This window comes from Simochromis diagramma, unplaced genomic scaffold (genome assembly GCF_900408965.1).
Source record: "Simochromis diagramma unplaced genomic scaffold, fSimDia1.1 OVJJ01000816.1, whole genome shotgun sequence".
Lineage (NCBI taxonomy): Eukaryota > Metazoa > Chordata > Actinopteri > Cichliformes > Cichlidae > Simochromis > Simochromis diagramma.
Window position 1 is genome coordinate 15,009,778 of NW_024386908.1, and position 24,303 is coordinate 15,034,080.

Genomic DNA, 24,303 nt, shown 5'->3' on the forward strand with positions numbered 1-24,303 from the left:
CAACAGCTAAGCCTCTCATACATATACAGTGGGGCAAAAAAGTATTTAGTCAGCCACCGATTGTGCAAGTTCCCCCACCTAAAATGATGACAGAGGTCAGTAATTTGCACCAGAGGTACACTTCAACTGTGAGAGACAGAATGTGGAAAAAAAAAAAATCCATGAATCCACATGGTAGGATTTGTAAAGAATTTATTCGTAAATCAGGGTGGAAAATAAGTATTTGGTCAATAACAAAAATACAACTCAATACTTTGTAACATAACCTTTGTTGGCAATAACAGAGGTCAAACGTTTACTATAGGTCTTTCCCAGGTTTGCACACACAGTAGCTGGTATTTTGGCCCATTCCTCCATGCAGATCTTCTCGAGAGCAGTGATGTTTTGGGGCTGTCGCCGAGCAACACGGACTTTCAACTCCCGCCACAGATTTTCTATGGGGTTGAGGTCTGGAGACTGGCTAGGCCACTCCAGGACTTTCAAATGCTTCTTACGGAGCCACTCCTTTGTTGCCCGGGCGGTGTGTTTTGGATCATTGTCATGTTGGAAGACCCAGCCTCGTTTCATCTTCAAAGTTCTCACTGATGGAACGAGGTTTTGGCTCAAAATCTCACGATACATGGCCCCATTCATTCTGTCCTTAACACGGATCAGTCGTCCTGTCCCCTTGGCAGAAAAACAGCCCCATAGCATGATGTTTCCACCCCCATGCTTCACAGTAGGTATGGTGTTCTTGGGATGCAACTCAGTATTCTTCTTCCTCTAAACACGACGAGTTGAGTTTATACCAAAAAGTTCTACTTTGGTTTCATCTGACCACATGACATTCTCCCAATCCTCTGCTGTATCATCCATGTGCTCTCTGGCAAACTTCAGACGGGCCTGGACATGCACTGGCTTCAGCAGCGGAACACGTCTGGCACTGCGGGATTTGATTCCCTGCTGTTGTAGTGTGTTACTGATGGTGACCTTTGTTACTTTGGTCCCAGCTCTCTGCAGGTCATTCACCAGGTCCCCCCGTGTGGTTCTGGGATCTTTGCTCACCGTTCTCATGATCATTTTGACCCCACGGGATGAGATCTTGCGTGGAGCCCCAGATCGAGGGAGATTATCAGTGGTCTTGTATGTCTTCCATTTTCTGATGATTGCTCCCACAGTTGATTTTTTTCACACCAAGCTGCTTGCCTATTGTAGATTCACTCTTCCCAGTCTGGTGCAGGTCTACAATACTTTTCCTGGTGTCCTTCGAAAGCTCTTTGGTCTTGGCCATGGCGGAGTTTGGAGTCTGACTGTTTGAGGCTGTGGACAGGTGTCTTTTATACAGATGATGAGTTCAAACAGGTGCCATTCATACAGGTAACGAGTGGGGGACAGAAAAGCTTCTTACAGAAGACGTTACAGGTCTGTGAGAGCCAGAGATTTTCCTTGTTTGAGGTGACCAAATACTTATTTTCCACCCTGATTTACGAATAAATTCCTTACAAATCCTACCATGTGAATTCATGGATTTTTTTTTCACATTCTGTCTCTCACAGTTGAAGTGTACCTCTGGTGCAAATTACTGACCTCTGTCATCATTTTAAGTGGGGGAACTTGCACAATCGGTGGCTGACTAAATACTTTTTTGCCCCACTGTATATGCTAACCCAGCGAGGTAGCGCAGCATGCCTCGCAGTCCTTGTGCTTCATCTGAAAAGAAGCGTGAAACCGATTTCTGGTCACAGTGAATATCTACATGTCATCTTTTAAAATCGTGTCGAGAACAATCAAAAACCAATCGATGCTGATGAAGCCAACAGGGACACGGAGAGGTGCATTTGCTTGTGAAAATTATCACAGCGAGGGGTTTTGTTTAAACATGAATGAGGCACTGACAACAGGGATAATAGAAGAGGCCCAGTAATCACAACAGAATACAGTAACAGCGTTGTGAAATTGAAATCTCCCACTAGAGGAGTCATATTGGATCTAATAAAAAGCCACGTATATTGGTTGTCGGGGTTGTTAATAATAGCAATACCATTCATTGGAGTGGTTTGTTTTTTTTAGATTGGTTGCCTGTGCGAATTCCCCACAGAGATCCTGAATGGCTGTGGGTTTTTCAGTTAACTATTTCTGTCAGTCAGACAATAACAGCAGACTTTCTGCTCTCAGCTGATGAAACTGCACCGTTCACTCCTCTGACTTTCATGAGGTTACCACTTTGCTTCCCCCATTGTCCTTACTCATGTGGCATGTGAAAGTAGAGCCTCACAGGATCACCGTCAGCGGGGGTGCACTGCTATTTGTTAATGTAGTGGAATGAACTAATGATGTAAGGGTATGTAATCACTATTTTATATATGTTAGTCTGCACATTAAATGTTACTGTCATGGTCCTGGGTCAGTTGACCCAGTGTTTTAGGGGTTTTGGATTTTCTAATATTTGTGTTTCGCGTTCAGTTCTTAATTATCTTAGAGTTTTGTTCTCCTCCCTTATTTGTTCCCCATCTTCTTCTGTCTAGTTTCCTGTTTTTAGTTATTTGTATTTGCTGTGTGAAGTCACTCATCTCACTGTTTATGCTTCCTGTTTTATTTTGACAGTCACTCATCTCGTGTGCGTTATGTTTAGTTTTGCCTCCCTTGCTTCGTTAGTCATTAGTGTGATTTTCCTCATGTGTCTCCACTTCTCCTAATCACCCTCTTGTTTATATATTATCTCAGTCTAATCTAATCCCAAAGATTATGACAGGGTATGACTGACTTTATTAATATCTGTACGCCAAATAGTTATTTGATTGCTTTGGTTCATTTGTATGTTTGTTACTCACTTCCTTTAGTCGTTTAGCTTGCGTGCATGAACGTTACCAGTGGTGGAGTATTTTTTGAGTCAGTTCATATGTAGATGCAGGAATTTATGAAATAATTTTATATTGCTGAGAGACGGGGGGAATATTGGAAAAATATGTGCCAAATTCCATGTTTCCAAACATTTTACACCACATCACAGGGTACAGATTACAAAAATATTGAGTTTTTAAGAAAATATCACAATCTGGATTCAGATATCCATCTGTCCTGGAAAATATTTTGCTTTGGCAGAGGTATGTAGTCTCACACTGCTCTTTTTTAACAGCATTATGTGAATTATTTTAATACTCCCATCTCAGGAAATATATCCATGTTAACAAATGAGAGGTTTATCCCTAGTGAAATGCTAGAATGCTTTTAAGCTTTTAATTTGAAAGAAATAAATGAAGTGATAGTTGTTTTTAGCCAACCAACATTAGCTATCTGTTGATCTATTGGTATAAGAATTCATAACAGCCAATAAATGAAAATGTAGAGAGCAAAGAATAGACTGGAGAAACACCCTTCAACCATGTAATATGTGGTGATGTTGCATGGTTTGTCCACAAGAGGGCGCCCCCTGTTGGCAGCAGAAGTGTTTGGAACCACAGGCAGTTGATGTTGAACAGTTGAACAGACTTGTGCAAACAAGTAAATAAAAAAACTACAGATAATAAATGTTAGGAAAATCTTTCCATGATTTGTGTCTCAAAATAAATAATATCAACAATTATATCAAAATATCAGCTTTTTAAACCACTAAATATCAGTATCGATCTTCGAAGTATTAGTCTATATTGGTCATGCATTAAATTTAACCATGAAGGCCAAATTTAATTCACTGTGTTTGGGCACATCTTGTTCACTATCCCCTCACCCTGCATGAATTTTTTGGGAAACCTTTTTAACAAACACGTTGAACGTGTTATGAAACTGTTGACCTTGCACACTTCCAGCTGATACAGAGCAAAGATGACATTCAATGGAACATATTTATTTATTTATTTTACTATCCTACTGTCTCTCTTGTCAGCTTTACATTGGCTGTTCACAAGCTAGTTTCCTTTGTCTGCTGATTTGTTCTGTGCAGAACAGGGAAAGGATTTATTTGAGGGGTTTGATGCTAAAAAAAACAAAAAAGAGAAATTGATGTTAACAGTAAATGTAAATCTATAAATCTCTGATCTATCTAAAAGGAAGCTGGATTCTGGTGATGGAGGAAATGTTGCAACAAAGGCTTCCGTGCTTCCCTGAGATGAAAGTTGGCATTTTGTGGAAAGAAAGAGAGGAAAAATACAATGACTGCTTTCTGGTACGCCAGCTTCCTCTTCATCAGCTGTAAACAAGGCAGCTGTGACACTGCTGACACCCACTGTTACATGCCTCCACTGTGCCAGAAAGCCTGAATAGTAAGGACTAAACAGAGCAGGGGTACTATTGTATCCATGTAAACCTGAATATTACCATTTTAATTTGATGCACGGGCCCCACTATGCATCCCCACATCACCTAATAAAAGCACCAAATTCATACAGGATATATTAAGTCATTTAAAACATATATAATGTTAGGTTGTATGCATGTTGAATATTTTTGCAGAAAGCTTGTTTATCCTTTGTTCTGCTAAGATTTGGAAAATCACCTTAAATGTTAGCAAAACTTTCATACTAGCATAATATAACCTGGCACAATTTATTATTTATGAAGGTAATTGGCTTTTTGGTGTTGTATTGTGATGGCATGTTATCTTTTTGTGTAATTGTCTAACAATATGACCAATACTTCAAATAAAGTAGAACTATAATTGTAATTTCCAGCCTTATATTTAATTTTTGGACTCTACTAGAGTAGCTTTGCATGATTCCCAGTTCAAAATAAGCCTTGTTTTTGTCCTTCACTGGAGCTTTTGTGTAGCCTCTCAGTCAATCCTCTATCTGAAAAAGGTCATAAATAAACCTTTGATTTTATACTTTTCAGTTTAGTCAGAAATGCTCCTTCATGTTTAGAGTGAAGAATTATTTTTTTCAGTGCAGGTTAACGCTTCCTGTGTCATGTCATGGCTCACAGGGTTTACTCGTACATACACTGGGCTCATTAAGCTATTTAATGTGAATTTCCACTGTGGGAATGTGTATGTACTGTGGGTATGCAATGACACATCATTTCAGTACTCATACAATAAATAAAGCATCCAGTGCTTTAAATTATGGTGTGAACTAAAACTACATTTTTGGTGAATTGTTACCTGTAATTCATCATTGCAACAACATGCAAGAAAGAGCACAATAGGTCCCGTCTGTGGATCTCAGGCAGGCGTTTGCGGTCTGCAGCTGATTTCATCAGTGAGCCTCTTTTTTTGTGTGTGACAGTTTGTCCATCATTGAGCTTCCTGTTCTCAGTTTATCTCCCGTGAGAAGAAAACAACTTGACACACTTCTTCTCTCCCTCGTGGTTACACGGTAGGTGTGGGTAGTGAAGTGGTCCTCGCGTTGGCCCACGATGCTTCACTGCACTTCTGCAGAGCCAGGTAACTAGGCAACAGTCCTCGCCGGTCGGCGGAGGTGGGTTTGCAGAGGATGCTGCGGGGAGACTGTGACTTTTGAGATCCTCTCTTATTACGTCACGCCCACAGTGGAAGATGCTCACGGAGTGGAAGACGAGGCAGCTGGGTCAAAAATCTGGGGAATTTATTTATTTTATTTTGTAAAGAAGGAATCTCCTCTCCTTGCAGTTATGTCAGAAATCTACTGACAGGCTGAGGGCCTGTCATTTTCTTGGCTCTCCCAAACTCCCACCACGCACCCACAGTGTCGGGCTGCCTGCCATATGGCGCGGGACACGGCTGAGAGGAGCCGTGCTGTGGGAGTTCCTGCTGAGAACTGGGTCACTAAGATTGCTGGCTTATGACAAAAGATAAAACCTGCCTCGGCTCACTTTTACCTTCCTAAACACCTCGAGCTTATAGTTGCCATTAATTGCCACCAGATTAGGCAAGATTACATTAAAGTAATCTAATATGGAGATGGAAGTTCCTTTCTAAATAAATAATAGAGTCTTGTTTTGATCGCAGAGTAGGCGTATACTTTGCTGTCACACAGGGCTTTGGGATTGTGTTGTTTTCCTCCGCCCATCCATCTGTTTTGTTTATCTGTTTGTTTGTTGGGTTTAATGAAACTTAAGGGCATCATAATTAATGTAGCAGTGTTTACTGATTAGCTCAAGAGGGGGGTGCCACAACTACAGGTCAGAATTTAAATGACTAATGCTGTGGATACACCTCCCGGATCATCAGTGTGCTGTGTGTTGGGTTTTTTGTTTGCTTTTTTGCTGTTGAAGTTTTATTTATGTTTGTGGGGCTGCTACATGCATGGGTGTAGTGACATGTTTAGCTTTTATTTTTACTCCACAGTGTGGTCTGTGCGTTCCCCGTCTTGTTTGCGTTTCAGGAGTTGTGTGCGGGCAGAGTTCCTGGAATTGTCCGCATGTTTAATTCATGCAGGAGTTCATGTATAAACCAGGCTGTCTCTGTCACATCAGCTCTTCCTCTTCCTTTTCCTCTGGCTGCCTGGAGCTGATGGCACGGCAGGAAATGTGGTCGGGCAGGTCAGTTTGATCTCAGACTTTTCCTGCAGTCAAATGGTTTGCGAGGATTTACCGTAGGCCTACCTGCCTGTCACAGCTGTCAGTCATGGAGCTCCACCTGATGTCTCCTCTGACATGTTTGTCCTGCTCCAAATCATTTCTTCTTCAAAGTTTGCGTAACAAACTTTGCACTCTAGTGCTCTCGAGTTATAGCAAGGTTGAGCTGTTGGACTTTTCCTTTTTAAGCTTGAAAGGCTGCATAGGGTGCCGAGTCCACATTTTAAAGGAGAGCGTTGTGTGAGACTTTGTGGCCGTGATTATACAAGGTGCCAGAATTAAACCTGCAAAATCATTCCATCCGAAAAAGAGCAGCTTGCAATTTGGGCTTATTGGATTAGTTTAAAAGAAATATTCACTTATAAATGTTTTCTTTTGGACTGTTAATCCTTTGTGGAGCAGCTGTTATATTTCTATCTGTATACATTTGCTTGTTATTGTCTTTTATTAGCAAAAATGTGGATTTATTGCAACTTTTACAGAAAAATGTGTGATGGAGTCAAAACTTTTATGCTAAAACATTGTATTATGTCTTTAGTTTATGCTTGTCTTGTAAATATTAGTGATAATTTGTATATTTTGTGCATTTTTGTATCTTTTACTTTTTATTTTTTATCAATTCCTTCATTTTTACTAGGGATGCATCAATTCTGGGTAGATGCAAAATAGATGCAAATGCTGATCCTAATATTTGTTTGTTTGTGGAAACTCATATCCACCAATGGCAAACACAAAAATTGCCACCCATTTGCAAAAATTTCCAGGTATGATCTCAAAATTTCAGCTTACTAACTGAAACTAATGGAATTAAGAAAGAAAAATAATAAAAAGTAATTTTTCCCCACTGGCTGAAACAAGCTTCCATAATAATCCCAGTTTGTGCCAATGAAACAGAGAAATATTCATTCTAGAAAAGAATCGTTTCAAGTTTTCATCAGTGTCTTTAGATTTTTATCTACAGCAAAATTAACGTTAATTAATGATAATGCTAAATGAAGTTTTTTTGGTCATTGACTAATACTGACAATATTCAGCATTTAAAAAAAGGAATCCTAAATATTTACAGCAATTTTGGGATTTCTGTGTGTGCTGTAATAATATAAATAATATTAATACAAATTATATTTAACAAAGTTCAAACATATTTGAAGATGCCAGATATGAAAGGTTATTGCACGTAACTGTGCAGCAGTGAAATCTGCTGTTAAGTCATGAAGTTCGTTTACTCGGCATTAGGCTCCAAAGTTACTTCAGATTGGGGTCAGTTGTGTCTCAGGATTTAAATTAATGGGTCCATTAATTGGAACTTCAGTGTCTCAATCCAGCTGAATGCTGACGTGTTCCTGGGTGAGATACTGAAACCTAAAACTGCTCTTGTGTGTTAAAAGCTTCACACTGCTTACAAATTTATTAGACTTCCTGCTATGAAAAGACAAATATTTGAGAAACTTGATTAAACAATAATAATGTTTCTTGTAAAACAGTTTACAGAAGTTAGAAACAAGCAAATTTAGCTTATAATAAACTGGAAACACAGACACTCTTGATAGGCTGTGTCTCTTTAAATTTTAAAATGTAATAATTTAAAGAGACATGCAAATATTGCGCTGGAATCATGATAGCACTTGTTCTGTCCATCTGTCTCTGCACGCGTCCTCTGCAGAAGCTCCATCCTCATAGATGGGAACAGAACCTAAATCCAGAAACAGATGAAGACAAATGAAGTCACGCTGGCCTTTTCTGATTGTTTTCTCTCCGTCAATTGAGAGATTCCACGCTTGACAGCCGGCACACCTGCTACTGTGCAGTCACGATCAGCCATTTCTGCACAGTAATTGTATCATTCTGCAGTAATGCTGGCGAGCTAATCTGAGCTGAAAGCAGCAGGGCGCTGACACAGAAAACAGCCTCAGGAAGCGGAGGTGTTGAGGGATAATTTAAATGTGTTTTAGGGCATTTCGGTTTTTTCTTTTAATAAGCGGCATCATTTCATAAGAGCTCGTCACGTGTGGGTGGTAAAGGAGCGCTAGAAGCAGCGAGGGCTCGTCTTTTACCTGACACCTTTATTAAGACGTGACAGCAGAGGTCAAAGGGCTGAAAAAGATGCCGCTGTTTAGCACGCCCTGTCACCCACAATCCTCTGGGTGACACGCGGCTATGACAGTAAGTGGCAGACAGAAATGGTGGCCTAATATGACACCTGCTGGAGCTCTGACCCAGGTTCCTGGGTCTTCCCTGGCCTCTCAGTGAGTCAGCATCACCTATCACCGTCTGCTGTCAGCAGAACGCCTGACAGGCGAGTTGACTTGTTGTTGCCTGCGGGCTCCTTCTTATTGCAGTTATACGAAATGCGGTTATCTAAAAAGAGCTTCCTTATCGCAGTTTTAGAGTAGTTTACCCCAAACATTTTGGCTTGTGATCTCTCTTCTGAACACATGATCCTTTTTCAGCAGTTTTTAAATCATCTATCTGCTCAGTAGCGCCTATTATTGCAGCCCTCACTGCCATTTCACCCCTTTGATCCCAGATTGTGCCCCAGTGGTGGGGCACAGTATCTCTTTACTGCTCCCTGCTGCTGATCCTCGCGTGCTTTCTTATCCTGTTTTGCATCTTCCCTTCTGAGCCCAAGAAAATCCCAAGCCAGTGCTTTGAGTGCCATTTTTGCGCGGAATTTGCCAGGTGGGTTTTTTCAACAAAGCTTCTGCAGTCGACCTGAACAGAGAAGGTATATTCTTTCAAACATCCTGCTGTGGACTGGACTTTGAGCTCAACCATCAGCAGGACTCTAACAGAGGTGGAGCGGAGTGTTTTACCATAGAGAAGCTGGAGTGGTGTCTCATGGGAACTTCAGCTGTTGGTTCGGATCAACCCTCATCTTGCATTCAGGTGTCAGGAAAGAAATTCTCTTCTGATGGATGAAGGGAGTTTGCTTTTGGGCTGTTGGAGGATTGGTTTGGTTCACTTGACTTCTGCCATTATTTTGAAGAGACCGTTATGATGCCAGCTCTGTCAGAGTGTCCTTCGGCCTTAGTATCTTGGCCTCCAGTGTCTGTAGCTGCAGAATGATGTACTTCAGCATGTTCAGCAGCTAAACACTGACGTTGTCTACTTACTGAAGAAAGTAGTGCGCAGTCAGTTTAGACAATACAAAAGCCTTCATGTTTATCTGCACCTATCAAGTTGAAAAACGATAATATAGGATCAGCAGTCCCCAACCCCCGGGCCACGGACTGGTACCAGTCCATGAGTTGTTTAGTACTGGGCCGTGAGAGCTGAGGCTCGGGTGTGAAATTTATGGTTTTCAAGGTTTTTATCGTTAACTTGGTTTCCCTGTGTCTTTTCCCGTGTTGTAGTTGTGTGTCTTATTTTGAAAGAAATATTTACGCGTTAGCATAGCGAGCAGAGAGCATTAAGAGGCAGAGAGGAGGATGTTACTCTCAATGTTGTTGGTGCATTTCAGGAGGACGCTGCTAATAAAGTTACACAATTACGTAGTGAATTTGCATTTTTTATTAAATTTACAAAATACCACAGTCTTTGTCTTGGTCGTATAATTTTATTTTGTTGTATTTATCCGCAACACTGGTCCGTGGAGCTAAAAAGGTTGGGGACCGCTGATATAGATGATCACAGAGGCCCGGAGCCGTAAGTAATAAAGTAGGGATGTAATTTTTTATCATTTCGAACAAGAAATTCTATGATGTTCTCCTGAAGAGAAACCTGAGAGTCTCTCTAACAACATTACAGAGAATCAGGCTTCCAGGAGTATTATTAGCCTCCAGGTGGGAGCAGGCAGACAGTGATTCGGTGACCATGTAACTCCACTCCTCCCGACATGATCATGAAGAGCCGAGCATAGTTTCAAGGCTCCGTCAGAGCCCGACGCTAAGCTCCTCATCGCTGCTTCCTCTGCCACCCATCAAGGATTTATCTCCTTTCAAACAAACCGCGAGTGGCTTGTCAGCACTGCAAAGTCACGCAAGGGCAGCTGCCAGAGGAGAAAGACTACAGACTGATTTCAGATTTCAAAGCACAATATTCATGCCAAATAATCAACCTCTCTGCTTACTATGCTAATCTGACATGTGAGACACAGGAGGTAATTTTTTTTTAATTCTTTTACTAAATTTCCAAATCTTCCTGGATGCCCCCGTCTCTCTCTTTTCCGGTGAGAGAAATTAAATTTGGCTAATTTGCCTCCAAGGACAAGTTGTAAAGGGATGGACCTGAGACACTTCAACCTTCCTGAGGAATAATTACTCTGCCAGAGCTCATTCTGTGTGGCAGCCAGTTGTTATACGTCTCACTTGGCTCTTAGCTGGATCTTTTTAAAGCGGGTTAAAGATTTTGGTTGGGGCGCCGGGGTTATTACCTCATTCCTGCATCTCTGGAGCCTTAAGAAAGTTACAGCACAAAACATACATACAGTGTAAGGTCATCTGACTTTATATGAGCACTTTAGTGTAACAGCTCGATTCATTAGCAGCTTCCTGCTTTTTGTTGCATTTGAACGAGGAGTCAGCTTTGACCTGAAATTATCCCGGTATTAAAGTAGCCCAGATCCTGAAACAGAGGATGCAAACTGTTAACCACTAACACTAACAGCTGAAATGTAGCCTTCAACAGGTTTTCATGACAGTTTGAAGCAGCATGTCTTACACCAACACTCCATGAGACCTGTTGCCACTGTTTATCAATCCACTTCTTGTGTGATCTGTTATACTTTAGCCTTTTCTCCCTGTTTCCCTTCCTTCCTGGACAGTAGATGTATCAACTCAGGTACCAGATTCATCTGCCAGGTCCTGTGTCCGGCCTTTAATGGATTTCTTTCCCTATTTCTTAAGGACATGACTTTCAGGTACTGTTCATTTGCCGTAGATAGTTTTGTACCCATTAGTCATCAACCGGTCGGGTGGGCAGACACTGTGTATGTGTGTGTATGTGAGCTTGGTTGATATCAGGTGCCTCATAAGGTTAATCCACAACCACCATCCTTCATGTAACTTATTTAGAGCGCAACAGTGGAAAAGCACTTCCAGAAGAGGCCACATTATTAACCGATTGAAAAACGATGCACATAAATAAAATATAATAAATTATATTTGCAATGAATTTAGAGTTTTGCATATCAGACACAGGCTATTTTTTCAATGAATAGTAAGGTATACAGTGTAATGACATGTCATTAGCTGTTATGATGCTTCACATTCTGACTTACAGTAAAACACAAATCAAACCAGCACTGCAGAACAGCGGTTCAGAAGCCAACTGCAGCACAGCGGGGCTTCGGCTGAGAATAATTGAACATAATTGAGGCAGGAAAACGGAGCATGGCGACTGTCTAAAACTTTTAGTAAAATCACTGCATTCCTCGCAGAGGGAAGTGAAGCGTAATAATACGACCACATCTGAGTCCCTGAAGACACATGAGCCATAACGGCGTAATAGGGTGGAGGTCGCTGCTGTGGTTTTCATGGTTTGTTACCAGAAACCCGCATGAACCCCACGGACAAGGGTGTTCCCACTTTGCAGATATGCTGCAAAACATTTCAGTTAATTAGGTTGTTTTGGGGGGAAATGGCTTCATAAAATCAAAAATTTTTAAACAATTTTTTGCAAAATGAGAGCGAGTGAAATGACTTCATTCTATTTGGGAAAATGAAATTGCCCTCAGAGTCGTCTTCAGTTCAGCTGCTATCTTTTTACAAGATTTTTGATCTTCCTCTGATGAGCATCACATAAGTGAATCATAACAGATTTTTTTAAAGCTATATTATCATTCCTGACTATCACTCGTTGGTTATGCTGCAGTCATTTTAGGGTTAACAGGGGTTGGAGACTGCAGACTGATTCATATATTGCATTGAACTTAGCAGCTTTTTGCAGATGGGGACCACGTCTGTGACCAGCTGCAGTCAGTCGAATGCTCTTCTGGTAACAGACACTCATTGGTGCAGACTGACAGAGCGGCTACATCCATCTTTTATACTGTCTATATGACGGATGCAATGTCTCCTGAAAGTCTGCATTCTTGCGATAATTTGTTGATTCTTGGCTCATCCACTCCAGGCAAGTGGCACTAAACAAGACAAAATGATGTCATTTGGATCTTCAACAAACAAAAACACGCAAAAAGAAAAGGTTAGAAAGAAAGAAATTCCGAGTTTGAGCCCAAAAAATGTGCATTTTTCTCATAAATTTACAATTTTATTACCATATTTTATCTGTCAGTACTGTTAAAGTGCTAAATATAATAAAAGGCTCCTTGATCTGATGGTTTATTTTATCTTTTCCACAGAGCTCAGATTTAAATTAAAAAAATGCAAATGACAAGTTAATAAACTTGCTTTTGTTTGGCTGTATGATTAATGAATTCGTGCACTGTAACGCTGATTGTTTTGCGTGCAGAATTCATAATCGGTAATCAAAATGTCATTAATAAAAGCTAAATTATTTATCAGATGGAGCAGCTGATTGTCTTTGAGATAAGTCGCTAAGCACTTTTTCATTGTCTCAGTCAGCACATTAGTATGCTGCAAGTGGTGCACTTTTCATTCTTTGCAGCTTGAGTGCTGCGCATGCTGAGATTGTATCTTGTTCAGCTTCATTTTAAATTTCAGTCACTACGGCCCTTGTTAACATGGATAGATTTTGTTTGTGTGCACCGCTGAGCCCGTGTTTCCTGCATGTGTGTGTGTGACAGACATGATCAGACCTGCTGCCAGCCGTGACTCCTCTCCAGGTGCTGATGTCTCTTCGTGTTATACAGCAGTTTGAATCAGTGTAACTGATATAATAATTGCAGAAAACAGCCAGCTCTTATTCGTGCACGTAGACATGCTTTGTCTCTTTGGTTTGATAACCTGGAGAAGAAAAGGGAGACGACTCAAATTCAGTGGACCTCTTTTATCTGATCTAATTCTCCTGTGTCTGGTGTCTACACTGCACATGTGAACCTGGCTTTTTGTTCAGCGTGGAGCCGTCTGGCATTGTCCACTAACTGCAGGTTTAGTGGTTTTGAAGAGCAGTTCTGCAACCTGTTATTTCCAGTGGTTTATGCTACACAACTGCAGTTTGTCACTGTGATGAGGAAAGCGTAAGCAGCTCAGGCACACATGTAGACTTTACCTGAACAGGACCCGCATGTGTATTACGATATATAACAACAGCACCACAAGTATACATGAGGTCTAATTTTAGCATTTAAAGGCTGTGCAAATAATCAAAACTTAAATTCAGTTACAAAATTAGCTGTTAGCACTTGTAAATCATCTCAAGACTTTTGACTCTTACTTTGAAAGTCCAGCCATTGCTAATCAGCTAGGACTTCCCATCTTGTGTTTTCCCTGACTGACAGGTTGCATACTGCAACTCACTGTCTTGGACTGGAGCTGGCTACACAAGTCTGTTCTGCTCTGAATATCTGCTGCAAGCTGAAGGGTTACTCTAACAAGACCCCACAGCAAGAACAGAACTGATTCAAGCTCACTGAGGCTGCAGCAGAATGAGAACTGCTGACGCTTCCTGCAGGCCGAGACGGGGAAGCGGGAGTTCATCCACAGGAGGAAGACTTAATGAAGAAGCCGCTGATTTTATCCTTCACTTACCAAGTCGTCACAATTTATTTGGGCAAATAAAATATTCGCAGTGAAGAAATTTAAAAAGAGCATTATTGAACTAGTAACTCATAGCAACTGTGTGTGAATGTGTTGAATAGAAACAAGAAACTCAAATTTACTGAAAGACAGCTGATATGTGCCTCCCCACCTCCCAAAATAAAACTTTAATAGCTCTGCAGGATTATTAAAGCTTCTTGATTGTTGTAAAAGAGGTGCAGTTCCCATTAAGGATAGGTAACAAAGTCCAGTTTCAAATGCACCTGGGGCTAAATTATTGAAGACCTGAGTCTTGATTAAAAACCCTTTTTCGATCTTTATCTCATCACCCATCACAAAAGGCATAATAAAAACATGCATGTCTATAAATGCATTCATTTGTTTAAAATGTCAGAAAAGCAGTGGTTGGAAATATTGCTGTTGTTGTTGGTATATATGTATATATGTATATATCTATAAACCACAAAAGTACCAGACTAATAGCGCCATTAAATTCTTGATGATACTTGTTTCTAGTTTTCATTCAGAGTATTTTAATTATGTTTTGCTAAAACTTGACTTTGGCAACATTTAACACTCCCAAATCCCAAACACTAAATAGCTCCCAAAAGCACGGCTGACTGGTAAACGCGTTGTAAATTGCGGTGTAAAATCACTAAGGTTAAAGAAGTGCAGAACTCTTACATTTAAAATGTTCAAAGTCCTGATTCGGTGTTAGCTGTTTGAAACAAATCGATTAACCTCTGCCTTGCAGTTTTTGACACATGCTGGTGAACTTTGCTGTACACTCGTCTTTTTTTTGCATATTATATTCCCAGATATCTCCTGCCCACCTGCTAACTTGATATGCCAAATGCTAAAGTGCTCTAGCATTTGCAGATGTAAAACACTGACTGGATTGTAGCATGATATCCTGTAATATTAGGTAGCCTTATGTGGGTGAGCACGTATTAATGTTTTTGTGTGGAATGTCAAATTATTTTAGTGGTTTTAATTGTTAGTACAGTATTCAAACATTTTCATAGAAGACATTTTGACATGTCATAGAAGAAAAAGCAGCTGAATTAATCCGTGTCATATCGCAAGAGCACAGTTTGTTCTTCTGTGTTTTTCCTGATGTAATAAGTTAAAAGCCTGCTGTGCTCGTTTAGTCAATAAAAGTTCTTCACATTGTTTGCTTTTATCACAAGGAACAAATCAAAAGGCAAAGAGATTACTTTTGCAAGGTCAAAGAGAGAAAAGCAACAAATCTTCACTTTTGAGAAACTACAACAAAAGAAAATGTCTGGAACCGTCTCGACCCGTTAGTCTCTTTTCGAAGCCCAACCACATTTTTTAACGTTGGGCTCTTGTAGAGCAACCGCGGTTCATAATTATCCTCATTGATCTTGTACTGGGCATTGGAACAGAAGCATTGGAGTTCAATACCCCTTCCCGATTAGGAAGCTTTCTTCTGATTGTCTGCCTCTTGAAGATGGGTAGGGATTATTTGATTATAGCTACAGGGCTGAGATGACCATATTAGGAATATCAGCTCACTGACATCATAAAGAGCCAATAAAAAAAAAAAAAAAAAAAGAACTGTCCAAAACAGAGCACAGGGAGGAGGCTGCTTTTGGCTCACAGAGATCACTTGAACATTGAGTTCCTCGTCTGAAACTTAAATGTTTAATATCAACATCCACCATTGTAACAGGATATATTTGGCAGAACATTAAACGTTAACAAATGATGCAAGAAAGTCAACCAACCTCTTCAGCACTCGACAGCAGCAAGGAGCTAATCGCTGTTGGTTATTCATATGTTATTTGCTCATCATATCAGATGCTGTTGCTACAGATGCTCCCAGGCAGGCTGATCGCAAACACCAGAGGGAAACGCAGCTAAACAAATCACAGCACTCACAAAGTGTGCAATACTCTCCCCTGTCTGCTTTTGTTTTCCCGGCTCACTCTATGAGGGCTGTGGACATATGGTCACCATCTGGGCCTACCCAGGGATGTCAGAACATTGTGACTGGGTGATATTTGAGGGCATGCAGGTTGTGTGAACCTCCCCCAGAAGGGCGAGTGTAAGAAGAGTGATGGCTGACTGGTAATATGGGCTAACATCACAGTAGCCAGACAGAAAATGGCAATGTGAGAAGACTGGCAGTGTGACTGACATGCAGAAAACTATAAAAGTTTGCACTTTCATTTCCAAGAATCTTCCAGGTGTCATTGCACAGATGTCACTACTTTATCACTCCTGGAAGAATGAGAGTGCAGGAGCATGACATATTCATGCATCACCCCAAAGAACTTGTCACACACGAGCAACAGTCATGCGGTTCTGGGAAAAAAATACTGAACTACACCCTTGTTGCTTCAATAGGAATTTAGAGGGTAAGCAGAAGTCAGGTAGTGCTTATCAAATACAATTGATTAATTGATCATCAGTAAGTGCAACCACCTCTACATCAGCAGACGTTTTAGCAGCTTCCTTGTCTGAGTCTAGATGGTCTGGGATGTTCATTTCTTCCCAGAAGTGGATTAAGTTTCTGGGAACTTTGCTGAAATGTCCACTTCAGTGAAGAAGATATCCCAGCAAATTCACCCCAAGGTCAGGCTGTGGAATCCTCAGAGACATTGTAAAACACCCAAGACCTACATATTAGACTTCTCGGGTCTCACTTAGCATGTAAATTGCTAAATCTCATGACAGTAGAGTTACAGCCACTCTGAACAAGTATGGCTTGTTTGGAAAGGTTGCTAGGAGAAAGCCTCTGCTCTCTAGAAACAGAATGGCAGGAAGACTTAGGTTTGATGAAGACTTAGGTTTGCAAAGCATCTGAACAAACCACAAGACCTAACATTGTCCTTTGGACACATCAGACCAAACTGAAGAAGTTTGGCTATAATGCACAGTGCCATGTTTAGAGGAAACCAAACACAGTGGATCAGCACAGCTGACTTATAGCTACTGTCAGTGCAGCAGTATAAGGGCTGTTTTGCAGCCAGGGGACCTGGACACTCTGCAGTCACAAAGCATGAGCTCCTCTGTATACAAAAGTATTTTAGAGTCAAATGTGAAGCCATCTATCTGACACCTGAGGCTTGGCCAAACTTAGCCATGCAACAGGACAATAATCCCATATTGGCAAATCTATAACAGAATGGCTAAAGGTTTTGCAATGCCACTCAAATCCAGACCTCAGCCTGTTTGTAATGCTGTGGTGGGACCTTAAGAGAATTGTGCATAAATAAATGCACGCAAAGCTCAGTGAACCTGAACACTGTAAGGAAATCCAGGCCAAATATCTCTCTCTGATATGAGAGATTGACAGTATCATACAGAAAATGATTATTTTTAGTTATTGCTGCTAAATTCTACAAGCTGGTTTGCATAGACTCCTTTTTCACATGCCTGCAGATATGAACTATGTCAGCAGATTCATGACAGGACATGGTCCCAAAAGGCAAGAGGATTCTACATCAGACTCTTGCTCAAATCTGGAAACACAGACAGGACATCACACCCATCCTGAACATACTGGTAAATTACAAGTGAACTGGTTTAATATCTGCACTAACTGCCTCATGCATTTGGATTCTCAAATGCAGCTTGTTGGATAATATCTATTGAGATGGGTGCGTAGTTCAAGTGTGAAAACAGCTTTGCATGCTTGTTCAGGACCACTTAAAGCACAATGGGAACTCTTTAGCATCATTTCTCAAAGTGCAGGGTAAAAGTTTTGAAAGATGAATGTTTAACCCAAGCCACAATCTTTACATAAACTCCCAAATGGGGGGTGCCAACAGCACTCTCCTGCATAAGACACATATCACTGCCACTCCTGCAGCTTCTTAATGACCAGCAAACCAACTCAGGAAACTAAACTGAAACTAAACTGATTTCAAAACCAGAACAAAATAAATAAAAAATGAAAAAAAACCTTTAAGACACCAGTGACTGCTGATAAACTGGCACTATCTGACACCCTGGGAAGACAGCGACTTGCAAATGCTCCATTATCTTTGTGTTTATCGAGGCTTTTATGGTGAAAACAGCTACAAGCAATACTCCCAAAGCAGGGAGGTGAAATATGCTAAAATCTGAGAGGGGCTGGAGAATAAGATGATAATTCTTTCTGGGGTTTCTTTTTTTTACACTTGCATAGTTTCATTCAGTGTTCACATAAAAAAACAAATATTACTCAGAGCCGTTTGAGAAATATAGGTGATGACTGTACGTCAGATCAGCTGCAGCCACAGTGGCACCCAAACTGCCTCCAAAACTTCACTAGTTGATTGTACTCTTATAAACACTTAAATCTAAGTGCGTAGTAGTTGAAATGTGAGCTTTTCTAAGCAGTGAGACTGAAAACGCAAAGTGCTGCTTTAGTCAGAGTGTGCTGCTTGAGGTACTCATGACAGAAGGCATACGATGCTGAGTTTGACGGTTTTACCAGAGACATGATTTAAAATAAAAATCACATTGTCATTGCATTGCAGTGAAAGTCCTTCAGGCCAGGAAAAGAGGCTGAGTCCTCAGCAGGAGATCACTGTGAAGCTGAAAGATAAAAACATGACTTCCTGGCCTTCTGCCTTTTTCCTGCACTCACATCTTCCCCTCTTCAATCTCCACACATCAATCACTTTTACATTTCCCCCTTCTCTTCTTTTTTTCTTTTTTGCCTCCTGCCATTCATGTCTGCCTCTCGCCGCATCATTCGGCTTCATTGTAGTTCGCCCCCATTGTTCTTTCACACTCTCTTGATCATCTCTGTCGCACTTTCGCTCTTTCATTGCGGGATCAGAGCTCTGCAGCACCGCCGGGATGTGTGAAATCACTGAAGGTCGTTCCCCGAGGCTGAAGCCAGTCACAGTTGTGTAACCTCAGCCACTTCCCAACCTTCCACGACTGGCCATGACGCCCCGCAGCCCAGCGACCTGCGAGCACGCTGCGTGGTCGCATCAGCAACGTCGCCAGGCTTAACATCAAGACCAAGTCATATCGCCCCCAAATATAGAGCTGCCAGTCCAAATCTGCATATATTTTTTGACTTGAATCACAGCTATTGTCTCTGTTCAAAGTGGATTTCAGTGCCTTCCTTTTCAAAAAAAAAAAAAAAAAAAATATATATATATAACTAGAAGAAAAATGGGCTGATGCTCCTCATTGAAAAACACTTTTTTTTTGCTTCCATGTAGCTCAAAGTGACCATGTGTGGCAGAGATGATGAGGCTGGTCATCAGTAGTTCATTATTACAAACATTATTATCTGGAACAGCTTTCAGGAGTTTGCAGCTTTTTTATTTTCTTCTTTTCTTTTGAATATAAAAAAATAAATAAATTACTCTGAATCCCATTTACCAGCAGCCCTGTTCACAAAACGCCGACATAATTCAAGCAGGAATTACACTTGACACCGTTACCAGTTCTTTATTTAAAATGTGTCAGCTCGTGTGTTTTATTGTTTTCATTTCACAAAGCCACAAAAATAATGAAATTCTCATTCTTCTCGTTCTGGATGCAATTTTTGCTCCGTATTCCTTTCAAAAGCAATTTGAAAATGCTAAATATTCATTGTTTGAATCTGCTGTTTGCAAACAGAAACCTATACCCACTGTTCTTACATCCAAATCGTTCATGTTGTTGCTCACTGCGATGATGCCTTTGCTGGGAAATTACCCTCCCACAGATGTGTTTTCAGTACTTTGACTGGTTAAACCTCTTTGTTACTGTAGGAGGGGCGATGCTGGTCCATTATATAATGTCAAAAAGCTTTGTGAGTAAATAACAATGAGTAATAGTGTAAATTCTCCCACGTTAATCAGCGCTGCTGAACTAACAGGAAAATGAGGAAGCACCATCACCATCAGTACATACAGAAGCTTCTTGCTGGTGTAAGTCTACAAGTTATAAGACTGAAGCCGGTGGAGAAGCTCGTTAAACATTATTTTTAGTGACCAGCAGGGGCATAAAGGGGGCTGTATAGATGTCCTATGGAATTTATTTTTATATTTTCATCCACTAAATTGAACAATGAGATCAATTTTCTGTTGGGAAGGCCACTAACTCTTATTTTGAAAGCTTAGCTGCTGCTGTCCTGGTGCCCATGGTTCTTTCCGTCTTGTTTTTCTCTTCAGGTCACTGTTGTTTTGGTCCTCTGTGTCATTCAGCTGTCTCAAGTCTTTCATCCTTCGATCAAAGGAACTTCAACTTCACTGTCTTGTTCTGCAAGGTGATGATAGTAGTCTGCATCCTGCTGTAGACCCCACACATAGATGTGAATACACACGCATGCACGCCTCGTTTCACTCCTGCCACAGTTACAGCAAAATCGTATCCTGTCCACTCGACTGTCCTCCACGTAAATATGGACAGAAGTAACGGAGCCTTCTGCTCAATATACCCACAGGAGCACTTCAGCCATGGAAATCAATACCATGAAGCTCCAAGTGCACAGTTTTTGTACTGATGTTAATGCCAGAGGAGGTTTGGAGCTCTGCAGTTACTGAGTCAGCAGAGTGTTGGTGACTTTTACCCACTATGCATCTCTGCACTTGGTAACCACAGCCAGTTCTGTGATTTTTAAATGCTTCCTCTTTGCAATACAACTTACAGTTGATCGTGGAATATCCAGGAAGGCAGACATTTCACAATCTGACTGGGTCTTGTTGTTCAAGGATGATGATGATGGGTACAGTTATGGATGATGGTGGACTTTGTAAAAAAAAAAAAAAAAAAGAAATCTGATAACCTATCTTTAAGTGTTTGTGAATGAAACCACAGGGTACTTCAGGGAGGAGGGAAAACCTTCCTTTTCTTCTGCTCCTCTCAGGCACTGTGGCCGATTGCATTCATTTTTTTCCTTTCACTTTTTTTTAACAGTAATTGACAAGCTGACTAACAGGAGCATTGTGATGTATTTAAACCGGAAATGCAGCTGTTGTGTCTTTACATGGGTTCGGATTCAAATTCTTGTCTCTGATCGAAGAGAACCCCAGAAGGTTTCAGGGTCACACACTGTGTTAAAATATCCTGTCAGTCAAACAGCTGCTGGTATATTCACTGAGGTGTGATGTTATTTGTCCATATCTGGCTGTATGTGTAGCATAAAAGATGGATGTAGCCACTGTGAGGTCATCTATTGGTTTTTGTTGCTGCCATGTTAGTTTTATGAAAACTCCAAAATTAAAGTGGATGAATTTTTACTACTCAGAGTTGATATGACGGGAGAAACACACCACTGACTGTACAATAATATGAAAATAGTAAAATAATCCTACTTTACCTCAGACACAGCTGCATGCTGTTCCAGGTCAGTCGCCTCTCTGAAGTTATTTCTCTGTCTCCTCAGATGTGGTCACAACTAACAAGAGCTCAAACTGCCACTCAGACAGCTCTTGTATTAAACCATGACATTCTTCCTGATGCTTTCGTCTTTTGAGAAGGAGATGAACCCAGAATCTTAGTTTCTTCCTTTTCTAGTTTGGAAACTTCAGGACCAGCTCATCATCGTTTGATTTTGACTTCGTTTCTTTTGCATTGTGTTTTGATGACAAATTATTCGGCAAAACACAACTTTTAACATGGAAAATTCAGAATCTTGTTTCACTTTTTATCTTTTCACACTTTAGCTGGGGCTTCGTTTTCCAGCTCCTGAACTTCTCCTTTAATACAAAGCCCTTTTTTTGGTTTTAACACTGTGAGGAAGGTAATGGAGGTGGTTCTTGGAACGAAGAAAACAGAGACACAACTTTTGCATTATTTTTTGTTATTAATTGACAAAAATGGTAAGCCAAATAACCTAAATGAAGACGGAGGATTGTGTCCTCTGTCTGCTAATGAATGATTGTGCTGAACCCAGTCATGGTGAGCCAGTGTTCTCCTAGTGTCAGTCCCGAGCCTGGATAAACGGGTAGAGCTGCATGAGGAAGGATATCCTGCATAAAATGTTAAATTATCATGTTGCACAGCCTGTAAAAAAACATCGTGAACCTGAGAAAACTGGCAACAAGCATCGAGAAGGAAGACATCACATTGGTTTGACCACCAAATTACCAAAATGAAACCACAAAAATCAGAAACTCATAACTGCTTCATATAATTGCTAAGATAACTACCTCAAAAAACCATTATTGCTTCAACTGGCCCAACCACCCTGCTGATTGCAATTGAGTGATTTTCACAGTGATTTGGATAAATTTAAAACACTTTCTGTCCAGTATGTGCTCGAGATATCTGCTCATTCTTTGTTTGTCTGACTAATATCTGAAAGTACAGACACATTTGGGTCTAATCAGAACTATTTCGGCACATAACAGCTGACTATATATTTATAGGAGCCCGGTGGTGTTGCGAGACACCTTTAGAAATCGAATTTATTTTCCGCACTGCTACAAACCGATTACAAAAACAGCATTTTGAATAAAATCAATTAAATCCAAGTCCACATATTCAATGTTCTGGAGCTCGAATGCCTTTAAGCAGCTCAGTTTGTTTACATGATGAACATAATAATCGTTCTCTAAAGTGAAGGTCTGTATCATACAGCTTTCAAAATTACGAACAAATTCAAAGCAGCAAATGTGGGAAATTAGGAGTTTATGGGCACTGTAGACGTTTAGACCTCAACGATTATTTAGAGGGATTTTTAAGAGGGACATTTAATTTTCCTACTAAGCTCTTTGTTATCATAATAACAAGAAAAATACGTTTTCAGCCTGAATTTATGTCACTTTATTTAATAAATTGTGCATTTTGTGTTCTGTGTATATCCATCCATCAATTTTCCTAACAGTTTATCTAATAAGGGTTGGAGGGGGTGCAGTCTGAAGCCTTTACCATGGCTCCCAGGGCTTTTTGCAGTTATATTAAATGGTGTCTTCTTGATTTAAGCATGTATGATATGTTACTAAGCTATAAATAGAGGTTTGTAAAAATGAGGGCCTGAACAGATGCTGTGGAAAGAGGTTAAATCACTTCTCCTGGTTGTTTAAAACAAACTCCATCTGCTAAGGAAACCTTGTAGTGTAGCTGAAAAGTGTGAGAAAACATTTTACATGGTATTTATGTTTTTGTTTATTTATTTTTACACCTTTTCGGTTCAAGAAAGCCCTCGTATGTGCAGCATGTTTGCATGATGAAATAATTACAATAAGCTCATTCATGCTTTGGATTTGTTCTTTTACAGCTTTAGAAATTAAAAGTGGAAACAAATGTGAGTTTCATCCCAGACCTGTATTTGGGAGCAGGACTAAGCAACATCTTCTTTTCCAGCACTTTCAAATACTGACTCTGAGTCAGGTGGAACTAGCATCCTTTGCTACGGTGCTAAAAATGGCTCCGTGATATAGTGGTTAGCACATTTTCCTTAAATGTGAAAGATCCTCGGTTCTTTTAGACGGAGACACAAAACTCAAGGCATCAGCCAAAAGTGCTTTTCGTGGCATACCATGGTCTGCATTTCCAGGTTTGCCAAACATGAGACCGTTTTTAATTTCCTGTACTTAGCTTTCACTTGCTCGTCAGAAATAGGCCCAAAAATCAGGCGCGTCAAAATCAAAGCCCATACACCATCACAAATTTGTCTTATGATCAAATATCAGTTAAGATTCATAATCAGTTTTGGCCTGGTTAGTTTTATCTGTCTGCGCAGCAACATGCTAAACTTAAACACTCCATTCCCGCTTCAGGCTAACAAGCTAGCTAGCACAGAAGTGCACAAAAGGAGAGCAGTTGATCCTGATGGCAGAGCACTGCAGGTGTAGGCTCGTGAGACGAATTTTGCTTCATAACTTGTGTCGTCATTTATTTTAATATGTAAACACCAGCAAAGACAGAGAGAGGGCATCAGTAAGCCAGTGACCTGAAGAGAGGCAGCTATTAGCGTAAAATACGTTTCTCTTTTAAAAATTTTCCTATTCCTATGTGGAACAGGTAAATTACACGATCAAAGAGCTTTTACTTTTTTTTACTGAATATAAGAAAAAAAGTAAAATCAACACTTGGCTTGTTTGGGGATTTTGCTGAACATGATATATCAGTATATATATATATTTTTTAATGTCTGGCAGTTGATGTGATTCTCATTTCCCAGTGTGACCCTTAGAGAAACTGAATTTGACACCCCTGGTTTAGGCGCCAAAAGTACTTCATTAGATTTAGACAGGGGGGAAAATGAATGGTTTGTATTAAAATATGCCCCCTTCATATCATAAATCATCCACAA

At 40.4% G+C, this 24,303-nt stretch overlaps 1 protein-coding gene and 1 long non-coding RNA gene across 4 annotated transcripts in view; one reads left to right on the forward strand and one right to left on the reverse strand.

Moving 5' to 3' along the window:
* LOC120735883 (ankyrin repeat and BTB/POZ domain-containing protein BTBD11-A) overlaps window positions 1-24,303 on the forward strand; it is a 240,766-nt gene that overhangs the window by 115,063 nt on the left and 101,400 nt on the right. The window lies entirely within an intron of this gene.
* On the reverse strand, window positions 111-20,684 carry LOC120735886. Its single transcript, XR_005696367.1, has 3 exons — window positions 20,494-20,684; window positions 1,174-1,180; window positions 111-120 (listed from the first exon to the last, which is right to left on the reverse strand). It is a non-coding gene; the product is annotated as an uncharacterized LOC120735886 (long non-coding RNA).